Source organism: Garra rufa, chromosome 19 (genome assembly GCF_049309525.1).
Source record: "Garra rufa chromosome 19, GarRuf1.0, whole genome shotgun sequence".
Classification (NCBI taxonomy): Eukaryota; Metazoa; Chordata; class Actinopteri; order Cypriniformes; family Cyprinidae; genus Garra; species Garra rufa.
In genome coordinates this window covers 34,560,183-34,579,724 of record NC_133379.1, presented here as the reverse complement: position 1 = coordinate 34,579,724, position 19,542 = coordinate 34,560,183, and the positions used below count along the sequence as shown (strand labels likewise).

The window sequence follows — 19,542 nt, the reverse complement described above, 5'->3', positions numbered from 1 at the left end:
TTGTTTGCACATTATTCGAGAATGGTTTGACTAATCAACTTGAATTCCGTAACTTTTTGCCAGCATGGTCTAAAGATGATCTGAGCCAATTTGACTGAAAAGCAGACAAACAGTCTAGGACTAGTTCAGAGATATACTGTAGCCCCACATCCATTTTTGAGTGCTTTTCATCAAATTCGTTCACGCATTATTCCAGAACGGTTTGAGTAATCAACTTGAATTCCATAACTTTTTGCCAGCATTGTCCAAAGATGATCTGAGCCAATGTTGGTTAAATTATACATACAGTCTAGGATGAGTACAAAAAAGTAGGTTGCGGAGATATAGCCTCACATCCATTTTTGAGTGCTTTTCACCAAATTTGTTCGAACATTATCGAGAACGGTTTGACTAATCAACTTGAATTCCAAAATGTTTTGGCAGCATGGTCTCAAGATGATCTGAGCCAATTTTGGTGAAAATCAGACAAACATTCTACTACGAGTTCGAAAAAGTAGTTTGTGGAGATATAGTCTCGCATCCATTTTTGAGTACTTTTTACCAAATTTGTTTGCGCATTATTCGAGAATGGTTTGACTAATCAACTTGAATTCCGTAACTTTTTGCCAGCATGGTCTAAAGATGATCTGAGCCAATTTGCCTGAAAAGCAGACAAACAGTCTAGGACTAGTTCAGAGATATACTGTAGCCCCAATTTGCCTGAAAAGCAGACAAACAGTCTAGGACTAGTTCAGAGATATACTGTAGCCCCACATCCATTTTGAGTGCTTTTCATCAAATTCGTTCACGCATTATTCCAGAACGGTTTGAGTAATCAACTTGAATTCCATAACTTTTTGCCAGCATTGTCCAAAGATGATCTGAGCCAATGTTGGTTAAATTATACATACAGTCTAGGACGAGTACGAAAAAGTAGGTTGCGGAGATATAGCCTCACATCCATTTTTGAGTGCTTTTCACCAAATTTGTTCGCACATTATTCGAGAACGGTTTGACTAATCAACTTGAATTCCATAATGTTTTGGCAGCATGGTCTCAAGATGATCTGAGCCAATTTTGGTGAAAATCAGACAAACATTCTACTACGAGTTCGAAAAAGTAGTTTGTGGAGATATAGTCTCGCATCCATTTTTGAGTACTTTTTACCAAATTTGTTTGCACATTATTCGAGAATGGTTTGACTAATCAACTTGAATTCCGTAACTTTTTGCCAGCATGGTCTAAAGATGATCTGAGCCAATTTGACTGAAAAGCAGACAAACAGTCTAGGACTAGTTCAGAGATATACTGTAGCCCCACATCCATTTTTGAGTGCTGTTCATCAAATTCGTTCACACATTATTCCAGAACGGTTTGAGTAATCAACTTGAATTCCATAACTTTTTGCCAGCATTGTCCAAAGATGATCTGAGCCAATGTTGGTTAAATTATACATTCTGGCCCAGTTTCCCAGACAGGGCTTAGACTAAGCCAGGATTAGACCATAGTTCAATTAGGACATTTAAGTAATTTGTATAAACATGCTTAGAAAAAAACATTACTGGGGTGCATCTTGAGACAAAACAAAGGCACTGATATATTTTAAAATCAATCAGTGCAATTTTATTTCAGTTGAAACAACTCAGACTTACATTTTAGTCTAGGACTAGGCTTAAGCCTTGTCTGCGAAACCGGGCCACAGTCTAGGACGAGTACGAAATAGTAGGTTGCGGAGATATAGCCTCACATCCATTTTTGAGTGCTTTTCATCAAATTTGTTCGCACATTATTCGAGAACGGTTTGACTAATCAACTTGAATTCCATAATGTTTTGGCAGCATGGTCTCAAGATGATCTGAGCCATTTTTAGTGAAAATCAGACAAATAGTCTAGGACTAGTTCGAAAAAGTAGGTTGCGGAGATATAGCCTCACATCCATTTTTGAGTGCTTTTCACCAAATTTGTTCGCACATTATTCGAGAACGGTTTGACTAATCAACTTGAATTCCATAATGTTTTGGCAGCATGGTCTCAAGATGATCTGAGCCATTTTTAGTGAAAATCAGACAAATAGTCTAGGACTAGTTCGAAAAAGTAGGTTGCGGAGATATCTTCAAATCTATTTTTGCGTGCTTTTCACTGAATTAGTTTGCGTGTTATTTAAGAACAGTTTGACTAATCAACTTGAATTCGATAACTCTTTGGCAGCATGGTCTGAAAATGACATGAACCAATTTTGGTGAAAATCAGACAAACAGTCTAGGGAGAGTTTGAAAAGTAGGTTTTTCGTAATATTAAAAATTGCAGAAAAACTTGACCTTATGAATTTTACATTTTGGTGTCCATTCAGCTCAGCATGAATCAAGGATTCAGAGGAAACCTTACGGTTCAAAAGTTATTAGTGTAAACATGAGTAAAACAAAGTGGTGGCGCTAGAGAGTTTGAGACACCAAATTTGTTGTGGTTAATAATTAGAATGTCCTCTATCAGTATGCAAATTTCATAATTTTCCTGGAAGCAGTTCTATGGACTGCCAGAAGAAGAATAACAGGAACGCCAACAGATAAATAGGTGCCATCGCACCTTTGGTGCTTGTCCTCTAAATATATAAATAATATGAAAACAACAACTCTTATTATGAGGTCCCATTTCGGTTAGCATGTTGTCTCAAAAGGTATCTTCTTGAAGGCAGTAGACAGTAAGGACCTGAAAGGAAGTAGGAGAGGCTGTTGGTTAATGAAAGAATCAAGCACTTAAACTCAAAGCTACTTTGTCTCTCCAAGTGCATAATAAATAATGTAGTTACTGGATCTCCATTTCTTTCTGAGATTCAGTCTCATACATTGTGATGTGCATAAACCCTAACATATTATTATTATAGAGTACATAAAGAGCAAATGTGCTTTCTTTTGTGCTGTTAAATTTCATTACATTGCCCTGACATGAATGAAAATGACCCACAGGATGAGAGATGGAGAGAATTTCCTCTTCCTGACCTAGTGAGCAACTGTGCATGCTCTTTTCTTCTCTGTACCATAAAGATTAAGTGGCCGTCCGGTATCTATGGACACACTCAATTCAATAACATTAAGAGCTCCTTTGTCTTTTTTTCCCCGTTCACTTATTTAATATATGAATTTATTTATTTCTCAAATTCAGGATAACAAAGCCGTGGGATATTACAGCGATAGCCAGTGTGCGGTCCACCCCCACTGTTTATTTTCATCCATGAGACATTAATCTAAAAAGGTTTGTAAGTTATTGCAGGTCAGAATGGCTTAAGGGTTCAAACCTGATAGATAGATATACAGATAGATCATTATTCCGTTATCAATCTGTTTTTAAGCAGCCTGTGTTCCAAATGGAGATAACATACCCACCGATCACAAGCTGTTGTTCTTTTAAAGAAAATTTGCTTTATTAAATCCATTATTATAATCTGATCACACCAGGCGGTCTAATGATCAACCCCACACAAAGACGTGTTGTCAGATTAACGATGAAACCCCAGCTCAAAATCCTAGTCCTAATCCAGATCCAGCCTGTGGATTATTTTAGAGGGATTTCGGGCGGTACAAGGTAATCTAATGGGACTGTTGGAATGGGAACATACTTCTTACTTACGTCAGTCATTGTTGTTGGTTGGCATGGATTGGGATCCATATTTGGAAAGTGCTATACAATATTGATGTTATCCAGCTGGTGTTGTATTTACAGCCAGGGCAGCAGTCAGATGTTTCTACTTGACAGAGAGAAAAATAACGCTTGCCCTCAGTGCTTTTATAAAAAATGTTTATAAAATGTTTTGCACAGACCATCAAGGTCAAATATCCTTAGTTTATTTTGCCCATTTTATTGCTAAATTTGATGTAGAAACAAATGTATTTCAGAAATTGCTAGTAAATTTTACAATTAAATAAAAAAAAGCAAATGTGGAAGACTGAAAGACTGAAGAGTATTTTTCCAACTTTCCAAAGGTGCCATAGAATGCATTTATAAAATATTTACAATAATACAATATATATACAATATATTTTATACGATATTTTTAAATTGTTCTCTGATATCTACATAGAAGGTATATGGCATAGTTAAGGGCAAAAAATCTCCAGAAATGGTTTTACAGGTCCATTTACAACCCTAGGATTTGCCCTTAGAATGAAATGCTCTGTTATTTGGAAGCTTCATGAATATTAATGAGCTCTGCTCTGATTGGCTGTTTCACAGAGCTCAATAGCTCGCACATGGATAAAAATATATGTTTAATTAGGAGCTCTAGCCGCTTTTAATATGCGGTTTGTTGAATCTGCCGTTTTGAATCGCGGATATATTAGTCTTAGCCTGTTATGTTGGAATTGACCTATTTTTCGATGGTCTTTTGCAAATACTAGATTTATATAAGAAGGAGGAAACGATGGTGTTTGAGACTCATGGTATGTCATGTCCATGTACTGAACTGTTATTATTTAACTATGCCAAGGTAAATTCAGTTTTCCATTCTATGGCACCTTAAAAAAAAAATCTTTTGGTTCCACAAATTCTTTGTTTGTTTTTTTAGTTCATTTTTTTGTGTATTTGAACCCTTTCTGACAATGGCTGTATGATTTTGACACTGAGGACAACTGAGGGATTCAAAGTATTTTTTAATTATTTTATTTAATTTTAATTAATGATTGCTAGGTTGTTTTGGGTGGCTGGCCACTTTTTTTATTTCATTTTATTTCATTTTATTTATTTTTCAATTAACAATTGCTATCAATTGCTATTAACAATTAAATTAAATTTAATTAAATTTAATTAAATTTAATTTATTATTTTTCTGAGGACAACTGAGGGATATATATTTTTTTATTATTTTATTTAATTTAAAAATAATGATTGCTAGGTTGTTGTGGGTGGCTGCCCAGGTTTTTAATTTTATTTTATTTTATTTTATTTTATTTTATTTTATTTTATTTTATTTTATTTTATTTTATTTTATTTTATTTTATTTTATTTCAATTAACAATTGCTAGGTTGTTGTGAGTGGATGCACAAGTCAAAATTGTAAAATTTAATTTAATTTTATTTTATTTAATTTAATTTTATTTTATTTTATTTAATTTTATTTTATTTTATTTTATTTTATTTTATTTTAATGATTGCTAATTTTTGTGGGTGGCTGCTCAGTTCAGAATTGTCAAAGTGTATTTTATTTTATTTATTTATTTAGATTTTATTTTATTTTACTTTATTTTATTTTTATTTCATTTCATTTCAATTAATGATTGCTAGGTTGATGTAATTTAATTTTATTTTATTTTCCTTTGTTTTTTTATTTTATTTTATTGAGGAAAACTTTTGAACAGAATAAAGATGTGTACATTTTTCCTTTTTTTTGCCTAAATATCATGTTTTTTTTTTCATTTAGTATTGCCCTTTAGAAGCTACAGAAGATACTTACATGTTTCCCAGAATATTGGCATCACATGAATAAATTACATTTTAAAAACATTAAAATAGAAAACTGTTATTTTAAATTGTAAAAATATTTAGTTACGCTCACTACACACAAAGGCTTTAAAAACAATGCGGTGTGAGAGGAAGAAAAAGGAGTACTAGGAGTATTCAGTTGAGTATGAACAGACTGTGAGTGAGGGGAGATGTTAATTATTCATATCATTAAGCCATCCAGGACACCGCAGAGTTAACGGTGAACTAGAGTGGGATTAATCTGATGCTTCTCTCTCTCTCTCTCTCTCTCTCTCTCTCTCTCTCTCTCTCTCTCTCTCTCTCTCTCTCTCTCTCTCTCTCTCTCTCTCTCACACACACACACACACACACACACACACACACACACACACACACACACACACACACACACACACACACAAGAAAGAACCCAAACTGAGAGAAAGCAAGGCAATTTAAGACCAGGGAGACAAAATGGAAAGAGAGAAAGAGTGCCATTCTGGCATCTCACAAGCTTTTGCTCTGATTTACTGCTCTAGTCGATTGTGCCTGGACTCCAGCAATGCATTTGTGCAGCCAACTGCAAAATATTCAAGTGCTCTGTAATTAGTGAGTGATGTCTGCCATTGATTTAACAGTAAACAAAGCACATTATGGTCCTTCCCAGCGAGAGCTCAGACTGAAGGTTTTGAGGGATTTAAAGCGTCTTGCAATTTTCGATGTCTTCTATGATCAGCTCAAAGGATTTTGTGACAGTCTATAGGGTTTGTTGCTATTTCAAAAGCTCTGGAGACTTTGAGTTAGGTTTCTTTAGGGTATCAGTTCTTCCTCAGATGTTTCTCCAAAGCAATACAAATAGACACTAATTAGATAACTGACATTAGGAGTATAGAACATTAATGAGAATAGTTGAACATTAATTTGAAAAGTACAGTTCAGATCATTTGGTCTCGGATGAATTTGATGTGAAATGTTTGAGGTCATATTTTGAACTCCCATTTTTGATTAAGTTTTGTATCTTCTGAGCAGTTTCTGGTAAGATATGAAATAAGAATGAACAAAAACATAGTTTTCATACTTTTAGTTAACAGTTGACTGTTGGACTGGGCTTTTACTATTATTGTATTTAATTTTATATTTTAAATTTTATCCATTTTGTTATATGCTTTTGTCATTCATTCATTCATTCATTCATTCTTTCATTCATTAATTTATATATGTGTGTGTGTGTGTGTGTGTGTGTGTGTGTGTGTGTGTGTGTGTGTGTGTGTGTGTGTGTGTGTGTGTGTGTGTGTATGTTGTGGGTGGCTGCCCAAAATTTAATTTAATTTTATTTAATTTAATTTTATTTAATTTTATTTAGTTAGTTTTTATTTTATTTTACTTTATTTATTTATTTATTTATTTATTTATTTTGTTTTAATTTAATTTTACTTTATTTCATTTTTTATTATTTTATTTAATTTTATTTATTTTTCATTTAACAATTTCTAGGTTTTTTGTGGGTGGCTGGTCATAGTTCAAAATTGTCAAATTTTATTTATTTAGTTTTTATTTTATTTTACTTTATTTATTTATTTATTTTGTTTTGATTTTATTTTACTTTATTTTATTTTTTATTATTTTGTTAAATGTAGTTTTCTTCAATTTTATTTAATGTTATTTTACTTTGTTTTTAATGTTTATTTTTTATTTTATTTTATATTATTTAATTTTATTTCATTTTAATTTTATTTCATTTAAAGGGTTAAATAAGGTTGTTGAGGGTGGTTGTCCACAGTTTAAAATATTTATTTTATTTGTAATTTAATTTAATTTAATTTAAAGGGTCAAATTGGGTTGTTGAAGGTGTTTGGTCACAGTTCAAAATATTTTATTTTATTTTATTTTATTTAAAGGGTTAAAGTATGTTGTTATTTTATACATTTTTTATATATTATTTTTATATACTAATAATAATAATAATATATTTATTTTAAAATATATTATATAAAATATAATATAATTATATAAAATATATTAAAATTTAGTTTTATTTTATTTTATTATTTTTTATTTAATTGAATGATTGCTATAGTGTGTTGCAGGTGGCTGTCCACAGTTCAAAATGTTTATTTTTTATTTATTTATTTTTAACAAAAACATTGTTTTCATAGTTTTAGTTAACCATGGACTGTTGAACTGGGCTTTTATATACACTATAATTGTAATTATTTATTTTTTATTTTTGTCTTATGAAACTTTGGAGCAGAGTACTGTGCATTATTAAAATTGCTGAGAATATTGGGTATGAGAAATATCAATTTGCTGTTTATTTAATTGTGTTGCTGTCATGGAGAAACAACTAATATATTATTTTTTTATTTTACTTCTTCTTTTGTATTGGCAGCCAGAAGTCTGTTTTTAACTTTGTCAGCATGTTTGGGGAGAAAATGAATGTAGGAATAACATACGCTTGTGTGTGTCTGTGTGTGTCTGTGTAGAGTGTGTAAAAACTAAAGTTTGACTGCAGAACTGCTGAATAACCAAGAAGGTGGTTGAAAATAAGTCCCATTAAGTCAGAAAAGCTGAGGTGTTAAATGAAACTGTCAGCACTCAACAGTCGACAGGTCTGACTCGCTCACAGCTCGACAGTTATCTCTGAACAAGCACGAATCAAATAAAAATCAAATCACTTTTTTAAGGCTCAATGTAAGTTATCCATTACATATAATGTGAAATAAAAATATCGCTGAATTATTGTGCACAGTTTTTATATTGTTTCATCAAAATGGAATGCATTCCTCTGCCTCTGAAATTCATTTTCTTTTTTCCTAATGAAACCAAGGCACTCTAAGGCAAAGGATTATTAGCCAAAAATATCATGTTTTATGAAGTCCCATCCTATATTATTTCCCACTAATATTCTGTTTCACCTAAATCTGCCACATTAAAGAAGTCTTTATCCAACTGAATGTGGTTTAAATCATGACATTCGTTTATTCCTTGTGGGCCACAGCACTGCTCTGGAGAACTAGAGTAAGTTTTTATTCCATCTGTCTGTGATTTCAGACACTTTTGTTCTGAAATCCTCATCTGATCCTCAGGCTTTGGTCTTTTCTAGAGGATGTTCTACTTGAAAAGTAATTTTTGAACTTCTGCTTGTGAAGAATGTTGACTGAGGTTTCGTCTGCAGTGATTTTCTTCCTTCCTTAAATGGTTTCAGGCTCTTTTCTGGCCTTTCCATCTTCCTTTGATGCCATTAATGCTACCTAGATGATTCTTTCAGCTCATGCAAGTAACTAAATTGTATTTAAGCTACATTTCTACAGCTTTCTAAAACAAATTAAGTGGCGCATACTTGACAATATATAATTTAATATTTAATTTAATTTAATTTAATTTAATAATAATTTTAAAAAAAACTATTAACAATTGCTAGGTTGTTGTGGGTGGCTTCCCACAGTTCAAAATTTTCAAATTGAATTGAATTAAATTAAATTAAAAGTTTTTATTTATTTTATTTGATTTGATTTGATTTTAAATAACAGCTTAATTAACAATTGCTAGATTGTTGTGGGTGGCTGCGCACAGTTCAAAATTTTTCATTTTATTTTATTTTATTATTTTGTTGTATTTCAAATTAATTTAATTTAATTTGATTTAATTTTACTTTATTTTTTATTTTTTTTATTTATTATATATATTTTGTATTATTTCAATTAAGGATTGCTATGTTGTTGTGGGTTTTTCAACTGGAACTGTGGGTGGCTGCCCACAGTTCCAAATTTCCAAATTTTTTAATTTAATTTAATTTAATTTAATTTTTTATTTTATTTATTATTTATTATTTCATTTCAATTAAGGATTGCTAGGTTGTTTTGGTTGGCTCCCCACAGTTCCAAATTTTCTAATTTAATTTAATTTAATTTTTTTGTTTTTTATTTTATTTTATTTGATTTGAATTAAAGAAATGTTCAATTTATTTATTTATTTATTTATTTATTTTACTTTTGTTTTGCTTTTATTTTACTTCAGTTAACAATTGCTAGGATGTTGTGAGTGCCCACAGTTCAATATTTTATTATTATTTTCTAAAATGTTTCTTATTTTATTTTATTTAACAAGAAAACAAACAAATGTGTTTTTCATAGTTTTAGTTAACAATGGACTGTTGGACTGAGCTTTTTATACACTATAATTGTATTAAATTATCTATTTTCAGTTATAGTCATTTTATGTCATTTTATTAGCTTTTTTAATAGTTGCCAAGGCAAGATTACTAATTTCCTTTATACGTTTCATCAAATATGTATGTTGTAGTTCATTATTTCAATTATCAAAAAATAAAATAAAATAAAATAAAATAATAAATATATGTGACCCTGGACCATTTATTGAGCCCCAGAGACAGATCATCAAGAAAGAACTCCTACCCTAAACGGCCACCGGCACAAGGCCACGGGAACCAGATGAGTCCTCCCCAATTTGACTTTGTTGCAATATGGAACTCTTGCATTATTATAGACATTTTACTTTATTATTTTAATACTGTAAGGTTGCTTTGACACAACTTGTATTGTAAAAAGCGCTGTATAAATAATCTTGACTTGACTTGACCACAAAACCAGTCTTAAGTCGCTGGGGTATATTCGTAGCAATAGCCAAAAATACATTGAATGGGTCAAAATTATCGATTTTTCTTTTATGCCAAAAATCATTAGGAAATTAAGTAAAGGTCATGTTCCATGAAGATTTTTTGTAAAATTCCTACTATAAATATATCAAAATGTAATTTTTGATTAGTAATATGCATTGTTAAGAACATAATTTGGAGAACTTTAAAGGTGATTTTCTCAGTATTTTGATTTTTTTGCACCCTCAGATTCCAGATTTTCAAATAGATGTATCTCGGCCAAATATTGTCCTATCCTTATTTATTGAGCTTTCATATGATGAATACATCTCAGTTTTGTAAAATTTAACCTTTAACCTTATGACTGGTTTTGTGGTCCAGGGTCACATATGTATATATATATATATATCTGTTTGCTTGAACTGTTGCTATGTGGTTGCTAGAATGTTTTGGATGGTTGCTAGGTGGTTACTTTCCAGCCCACCCTCAAGTCTCTATATGGAAATATTTTGGGGGTCTATCCTTCACTGTATTTCTACGGGATTTTTGTGTTCTTTTATCATCCACCAGGTGAAAATCACACCTTGACAAGCCTATATCCATATAACAACATGCTAAGAGCTATTATCAAAGCCTCAAACACATAAACAGATGGTAATATGATAGATTTCTATCAGACAGGACTTCATTGTGTCTGTGTGACAACATGGCCGCCCTGTATCATTATGTGCAAGATCTGGAACATAAACAGCACAGGCAGCAGCGAGGACATCTGTCTTCTTTTTCTAGCTGATGTTGTTGTACGGTATCTGCCGCCCACACACACACGATACCTGCCAGAGCTGTCAGTGAAGGTGGGTCCCGGCCCTGACGACAAGGCCCAGATCGGCTGCCGGTGAACAGAAACGTGTTCATGACCTGAGTAAATCAGCCTCTCCAAACCACATAAAACACAGAAACCGTCCTGCTAGGTGTTTTTCATGTTGCAGGCCTGTGAACCGTGTATTCACATTTGCGCACGTCCTCATTGTCGTGTCAAGGGTTCAAATTGGATTTGGAGGCACTGTGAGTCTGTAATTTGATTGTGTGTTTTTTCTGCACCCGTGGGGATTGTATGCATCACTCTGGATTTGGTTGTCATGGCAATTTCTTGAGATAATAAGTCTGGAGATTTTCCTTTGGTGTTGAGGTGAGCAGAGCGCTGATTTGATAGTCAGCAGGGAACTCTTGACCCCTGTGTGTCTGGGATTATTTCCTCAGGCCAATAGTTGAGATTTTTACTAAACCTGACAACAAATTATTTTTGCTGGCCCATACAAAAATAAATAAATAAATAAATAAATAAATAAAAATAATAATAATAAAAAATAAACAAACTAATATGTGTGTGTGTGTGTGTGTGTGTGTGTATATATATATATATATATATATATATATATATATATATATATATATCATAATTTGAAATAAATAAAAAAATATTATATATTAATATATAAAATTATTAGATCATTAATATTATATATAATTACATTTTAAAATAGATTAAATTTATTTAATCAAATTACTAAAACTGAAGCTGAAATAAATAAATACAAATTAATACATTTAATTTAATTACTAAAATTACTAAAACAAAAATGAAAAGAAATTGAAAAGAAATTCAAAATATTGTTAAAAAACAAAAACTGATAAAAAACAACAAATGATCAAAATTACTTAAACTAAAATGAAAAATATACATGCAGTGTTCTTATTGTTAACTAAGATTAAAACTATTAAAAATATTTAAAATAAAGCAAAAATATTATAAATTATATAAATATTACATGAAGAACTTAAACAAACAAAACTTAAAAACAAACAAACAAATAAATAAATATAAATAGATTCAATTTAAATACTAAAATGACTCAAACTAAAACTGGAATATAAAAAAATAAATTGAAAAGAAATACAAATATTGTTAAAAAACAAAAACTAATAAAAATGACACATGTACAAAATTACTTAAACTAAAATAAATAAAATCAATTTTCGTAATTTGAAAAAAAAAGCAAAAAACTGAAAATGAAAACAATTAAACCTTATTAAACAATTAAATAAATAAATTAAAGAAATAAATAAATTTTTTAAAGAAATATATATTGAAAATATTGAAATATTGTTAAAAAACAAAAAACTAATAAAAACAACAAAAGCACAAATTAATTAAACTAAAATGAAAACCACATATATATGTGGTTTTCATTTTAGTTTAATTAATTTGTGCTTTTGTTGTTTTTATTAAAAGTCAAACATTTAATATTCATGTATATATTATTTTTTTAATATAAGTAATTTTGAGCTTGTCATACATATATATATATATATATGTATGACAAGCTCAAAATTACTTATATTAAAAAAATAATATATACATGAATATTAAATGTTTGACTTTTAATAAAAACAACAAAAGCACAAATTAATTAAACTAAAATGAAAACCACATATATATGTGGTTTTCATTTTAGTTTAATTAATTTGTGCTTTTGTTGTTTTTATTAAAAGTCAAACATTTAATATTCATGTATATATTATTTTTTTAATATAAGTAATTTTGAGCTTGTCATACATATATATATATATATATATATGTATGACAAGCTCAAAATTACTTATATTAAAAAAATAATATATACATGAATATTAAATGTTTGACTTTTAAGGCATAAAAACCATTGCAGCAAATTTTGCACAGAAAAGCATCACTCGCTTTTTTAGTAAATGTAACATCTGCATTTAATTTTTTTGTCTTAGCCAGTACAACAATCAAACAATTAAGTACAAATATACAAAAAGATATAACACACAAAAGAAGAAAAAAGTCCACTCTGAACAAGGAGAAAAGAGGTTTAGAGCCAGTAAATTTTTGTTTGTGAATGTGAAATTTAGCCACAGCAAACATAAATTAATGATATAATATTTCCCTATATTCTCTTTTGAGTACTCAAACAATCCATAGAAAGCATCTTTAAAGCAAATAGAAAAGTCAGTTACAAAATAAGTTTGAATAAACATAACAAAATCTGACCAAACTTTTTCTGGATAGGTGCATTGCCAAAACAAATGAATGAAATCTTCTTCAGAGGAATGACAGAAGCAGCAGTTCACTTCAATATCTTATATATCTTATATTTTCTAAGGAAGGCTTTAGTAGGATAACATTTGTGAATCAATTTAAATGTTATTTCTCTTACTTTATTTTTAAGCAGATACTTATGAGGCAAGGACCATACTTTCTCCCAAGGTATATTCTCCACAATATTATTCCAATATGGTATTACATAAGGGACTGTTGTTACCTCTCTCTGGAAGAGAGTCCTGATTTTAGAGTTATTTTTCTGTTGGGCTACAGAAAAGCACACATTTCCAATCATCGTGTCAGTCAAGTTCAGACAGTAAATACATGGCCGTGGAAATGAGGTACCTTGCAACAGAAAGGACACACCAGAGGGAATGGCATTGAAAACAACAGCATATTCATCCGCAGATACAGGAATATTATATTTCAGTAAAAAATCGGAATAGTTATAAAGCCTTCCTTGTGAGTTAAAGAGCTGTCCAACTAAAAGAAGATTATTTTCGAACCAGTCCTTGAAGAAAAGTGATTTGCAAATAAATCTGGGACTATTAATTAAAAATATATGGTTACATTTGATCTTCAATTCTTATTTTGGAGATTTCGTTTCAGTAACTTTCTTTTGAAGTGAACTGGAAAATGAAAACCATCAAATAAATATAATTAAAACATGAATTTCTGTAATTAAAGGTCGTCCATAACTATCCCTGTTTTTTTCTGTGCCAAAAAAACTCTTATTCTCCATCTGCTGCCATGTTTCATCTCTCTACCCCTCCCTTTCCTCTTTTCTGCCTATCTCTCAATTTCACAGAAATTATATCTTGAATTTAGCTTTTCCCAGACGACGTATTCCTACCAAACCTCTGATGATTGACAGATAGAATGATTGAATAATATTAAAGTCCCAGACACAAACCAGATATATCTGGCATTAAAGGGTAGAGGTTGAGTATCTGTTTCCTTGCCCTCATAATTATCATATCCAGCTTTAATTTCATGCTTTATTTTATGTCCTGTCTTTCTCAACTCTTTTTGCATATTGATGAAGGTTATGCGCATATATTAACAGAATCTGCTGCTCCTCATTAATGTACTGAGGAACACTAGTGATTTGGAGATGGCTGGAACTAATCTGTTGACAGGTTTGATGATAATTATAGCAGCTCAGTCACACTTTTCAATGCTTGGCTGCCAGGGTGTTTCTCAGTATTATTTTAGTAGCCTTATTATTTATATACTATTACAGTATTTAGTAAGAGAATAGCTCACTCCAAATTTATAATTTGCTCTATTTACTCACTCTCAGACCATCTAAGATGTGCAGTTGAAGTCAAAAGTTTACACACACCTTGCAGAATCTGCAAAATGTTCATTATTGTACTACAATATTATACAAAGTGCATGGTACTGACCTGAACAAGATATTGAGTCCCTTGTTTGTCCTGAACAGTTAAACTGCCCGCTGTTCTTCAGAAAAATCTTTCAGGTCACACATATTCTTTGGTTTTTCAGCATTTTGGTGAACCCTTAGCTTTTCACACCGAGGACAACTGAGGGGCTCATATGCAACTATTACAGAAGATTCAAACGCTCACTGATGCTTCAGAAAGAAACACAATGCATTAAGAGCCAGGGGGTGAAAACTTTTGAATAGAATGAAGATATGTACTTTTTTCTAATTTTTCCTAAATATCAGATTTTTTTTTTTCATCGAGTACTGCCCTTCAGAAGCTACGGAAGATACTTACATGTTTCCCAGAAGACAAAACAAGTCAAATTTACCCTAATCTTCAAATCTCTTAATGCATTGTTTATTCTTCTGAAGCATCAGTGAGTGTTTGGCGTCCAAATACTCAAAAATGCTTAAAAAACACAGAATTTGTGGGACCAGAAGGACTTCTTTGAAGAACAGCGGGCAGTTTACCGGTTCAGGACAAACATGGCACTCAAAAAACAAAAAAGAAAAGGTAACAACACAGTATTCCCTGCTGAAAAAAACAAAAACAAAAAAAAAACAGCTAAAACCAGCCTAGGCTGGTGATTGAATAATCATGCTTTAATATTATTCAATCATGCTGGTCTTAGCTGGTTTTAGCTGGAAATAGCTGGTTTTAGCTGGTCTCTCAGCTTGGTCAGCCTGGTTTTAGCTGGTGGTTTCCCAGCCTGACCAGCCTGGCCAGGCTGAAAAAGTGGCCAAAACGCCTCTAAAACCAGGCTGGTTGATCAGCTAAAACCAGCCAACAAGCCTAGGCTGGTTTTAGCTGGGGTTTTCACCAGGGTTAACAATCAAGTGTATGTAAACTTTTGAACAGGGTAATTTTCTATTATTTTCTCTTGTGGACTATATGTAAACATATTTTAGGGGAAATATCTTATTCAGGTCAGTAATAAATAAAAAATAACATGCATTGTGCATGATCCCTCTTATTTTGGTAAAACCATTTTGAAGATTCTGCTAGGTGTATGTAAACTTTTGACTTCAACTGTAAATTAGTTTGTTTCTTCATTAAAACAGATTTGAAGAAATTGAGCATTTTCAATGCCTAACCAATGGGTCTTTAGTGAATGCGTGCTGTCCAAACAGCTGATAGAAACATCACAATGATCCACCATTAATTCGCACATCTCCAGTCCATCGATTGACATCTTATAAAGTGAAAAGCGTTTTAATGAAATAAGATTTGTGCAATTAAATGTTTTAATTAATTTTCATGGATTTTGAACTAGGAATATCCCATATCTGGCTTTTATGAAGCTCAAGCTCTGGCAGATCATCAGTGTTAATTGACCCCAAAGCTCCAGACACAATGGACTAATTAATCAATGTTCTCCGTTCATGAAACTGAGTTGAAGAGCGAGACAAAGAGGAGGAAAGAGAGATGGAGGATGATGTACACTTTCCATCTGTCAGGTCTCAGGGGTGATGATTCACCGTTGCTCTGAAATCACCTGTCTGCTCGTCTCAATATGGCTGCCGTGCTCTGAATGTTTCACATGCTGTCCAAACACTTTACAAAATTAGCCTCTGGTGCGCACCACCTGTGTGAAAGACAGATTTTGGCATAACGACAGCACACCAACACCCACTAATGCTGGTGCCATGACGTATATACCATTCAGCAGATGCTAGACACTCTGCTGAGAGTCGTATTTATGGAGGGTTTGCACTTACATCACGGTTTGGTCAGTTACCCGGATGTGCGGCCATATTGGTGATACTCAGATGTAAATACAGCATGGTTCGCACAGTTAATGTACTACTGAATACGTTGTTTTGCTAATTTATGTTATGTCTAAACCACAGAAAAAATGTGTGGAAGCTGCTAAATCATATAGAGAAGGACTTATTAAGCAGGAAAGGGTGTAATAATTTGACAAGCTAAAGTTAATAGGTGGTAAAGGCACGTAGAAGTATTATTAAGATATTAGCTTAAAGGTTGTATCAGCGATTTCTAGCCTAAAACATAAAGTGTCAAATTCAGCTGACCTTTATTCACGATCCGCTCGCTGCCTGCCCCATAAATTGTCTGTGAAAAAACCGCGTCTCTCTGGTCAGCCTAGGGTCCGAGATATGCCAAAAAAACAATCGGCGCTATCAACAATAACCACAGATAAACAAACCGTGTTCCAACCAATCAGCGTCAGGGGGTTCGTGTTGTGGACTTTCCTACTGGTGCAGGGATGTGAGGGAGGCGGAGCGAAAGTCCACGACACCAAACCCCTGACGCTGATTGGTTGGAACAATGTTTGTTTTTGCTGTGGAAAGGTTGGTAGTGCCGATTGTTTTTTTGGCATATCTCGGACCCTAGGCTGACCAGAGAGACGCGGTTTTTTCACAGACAATTTATGGGGCAGGCAGCGAGCGGATCGTGATGAAAGATAAGCTGAATTTTACACTTTATGTTTCAGGCTAGAAATCGCTGATACAACCTTTAAAATTTCACCTAACTGATTGAAAATGATAAGAACAAACATGAATGTTGTCAAGATTCTTGCACTGGAAATCCTGGATGAGTTTGGCCAACCACAAATGCCTTTTGTTCCTCAAACAGTTTTTCTACTTGATTTGTTATCACTTTTGGCAGACTATAGTACTCCAGATGTTTTTCCTGGGCTGATCAATTAGTACAGCCCAAAACATGATGAGAATTGACCATTTTCAGCAGCAGTAATCAGCAAATTCATTCTGTATATTGTAATACTGTTTTGAGTCATGTTTTTAACTTTAAGTGACAAAATAAGAAGCAATTTGTGTAATAATGGCAGACTTATTCTTTCAAGGATAATTTTACCTTTTGGTTTGTGTCCATCAACTAAAAAATAAAGAATATCTTAAAATTAAATCAAATGAGATATATTTTCTTTAATTTTTTAAGAAACATATAAATGTAATGGTTATTTATTTATTTTAAATAATTCATTGAGTAATTTTGAGGTTTAATTTACATAAAAGAAATACATCTACAATAACGATTCAAAATTTGGAGTCAGGAAGATGTTTAAATGTTTTAAAAGAAATCAAAATTTGATCAAAAATGCTGTATTATTATTATGATTTAAAATACCTGTTTTCTATTTCAATATATTTTAAAATGTATTTTATTCCTGTTTTCAAAGCAGAATTTTCAACATCATTACTCCAGTCTTCAGTGTCACATGATCCTTCAGAAATCATTCTAATATGCTGATTTGGTGTATATACTTTTATAGTTTTATTTTAAATTATTTTTGTATTGTATATTTATTGTAGTTTATTTTTATAATTTATTCTAATTAATTACAGTCAAAGCAAAATTATAATTTTCATTTATGGTTTTTTGTATTTCGATGATATAAAAAAATCATGGTTAAAATTTATATTATTAAATTATTTTCATTTATTTTTTTTATTTTCAATTATTTATTTTTTCTTAATTTATTATAGCTATGTATTATAGGTATGGCTAAGTTGTATATTTTTATATTTATTTTAAAAAAAATATATATATATATATATATATTTTATGAAGTTTAATTTATAATTTATATTTATATATTATAAATTTTTGTATTTCTATGATATGAAAATAGTAATAGCAAATAGTATATATATATATAATTGTGTTTTTTTAATTTTATGTTGACATAGTTCTGATTTTTATTTTTTAATTAAATAAGTTCATTTTGTTTTAAGTAAAAACCATATATTTTATGGTTAGAAACCTCAAATAACCCTGCATACCATCCAGCTCTATACCCACCTTCACGTCTCTCTGTTGACAATATTGAAGATCGACTTTATTAAATATCTTGCGCACCCCATCCAACTCAATAGGTCTGTCGATACACAAGAGAGCTTTTCCCACAATCCAGCATTATTAAACTCACCCATTCTCTATTATCCAGAGGCTGGATGCTAGATCCATAATAGACATTTTTTGTGCATCCATCTAGCTGTGTTTCTAATCTCCAGGCATGAGTTTTATTACCATCAGTGCCCTTTTTGCCCCCCTGGGAAGGCAGAGTTCCTGCTCTCTGCTTGCGTCCTGTTGTCTGTTAATGTCGTATTTGCACTCAGTAATTCATCACTCTCTTATCAAGGCTCCTCATCGGTTCTCGGCCTCATTCGTCAGGCCAAGCGCCCATGACCTTGCCGTATCCTCCCCTTCATTGATAATATTTTGCTGCAGCTCAACTATTTATGTGCTGTCAAATATTTATTGAATAGCAGTGCCAGAGAGCGCATATGTTTATCCCAGTTAATCTAAGCAATCGATAATGTCTAATTTAAGATCATGTGAAATACTGTGTTGCTATGGAGACTTTAAATCTAGTAGTCTTGATCTGAACCACACCAGTGATGGTGAACATTGAGAATAATGGGATTCGGATCCATTTGGCTTTCTGTTCACCCAAAAATGAACATTTTGTCATTAATCTCATATCGTCTCAAACCCATAAGACCTTCGTTTATCTTCGGAACACGAAGTAAGATATTTTTGATGAAATCCAAAAGCTTTCTGACCTAGAAATACAACTGACATGTTCCCAGGCTCAGAAATATGAAGTACATCATAAAATAGTCTATCAAAAACACCTTAATTTGTGTTAAGGAACTGTCCCTTTAAGTCCATTTTCCCTTATAAAACACCATCCATTCATTAGCTGGATTTGCTAAGGTTAGCATCTCAGTTATTACTGAAAAAAGGAGAGACTTGAGTCATATCTAGGAAACAGAATGTGTGGGAGCTCTTTTGACATGAGCTAGTAATCAACGCCTTTGAGCAGCAACCCTAGCAACTGCATAAGGGCATTCTATAAAAACTCTTGGAGGCTTGTTTAGCATGTTGTAGCACTACTTGTGTTTTCTTCAGAAAATGTTAAATATTTTCTG

General features: G+C 31.8%; 1 protein-coding gene across 9 annotated transcripts in view; it reads left to right on the top strand.

Moving 5' to 3' along the window:
- The window catches only part of mapk10 (mitogen-activated protein kinase 10), a 93,432-nt gene that overhangs the window by 11,713 nt on the left and 62,177 nt on the right, over positions 1 to 19,542 (top strand). The gene's annotated exons all lie outside the window — the stretch shown is intronic.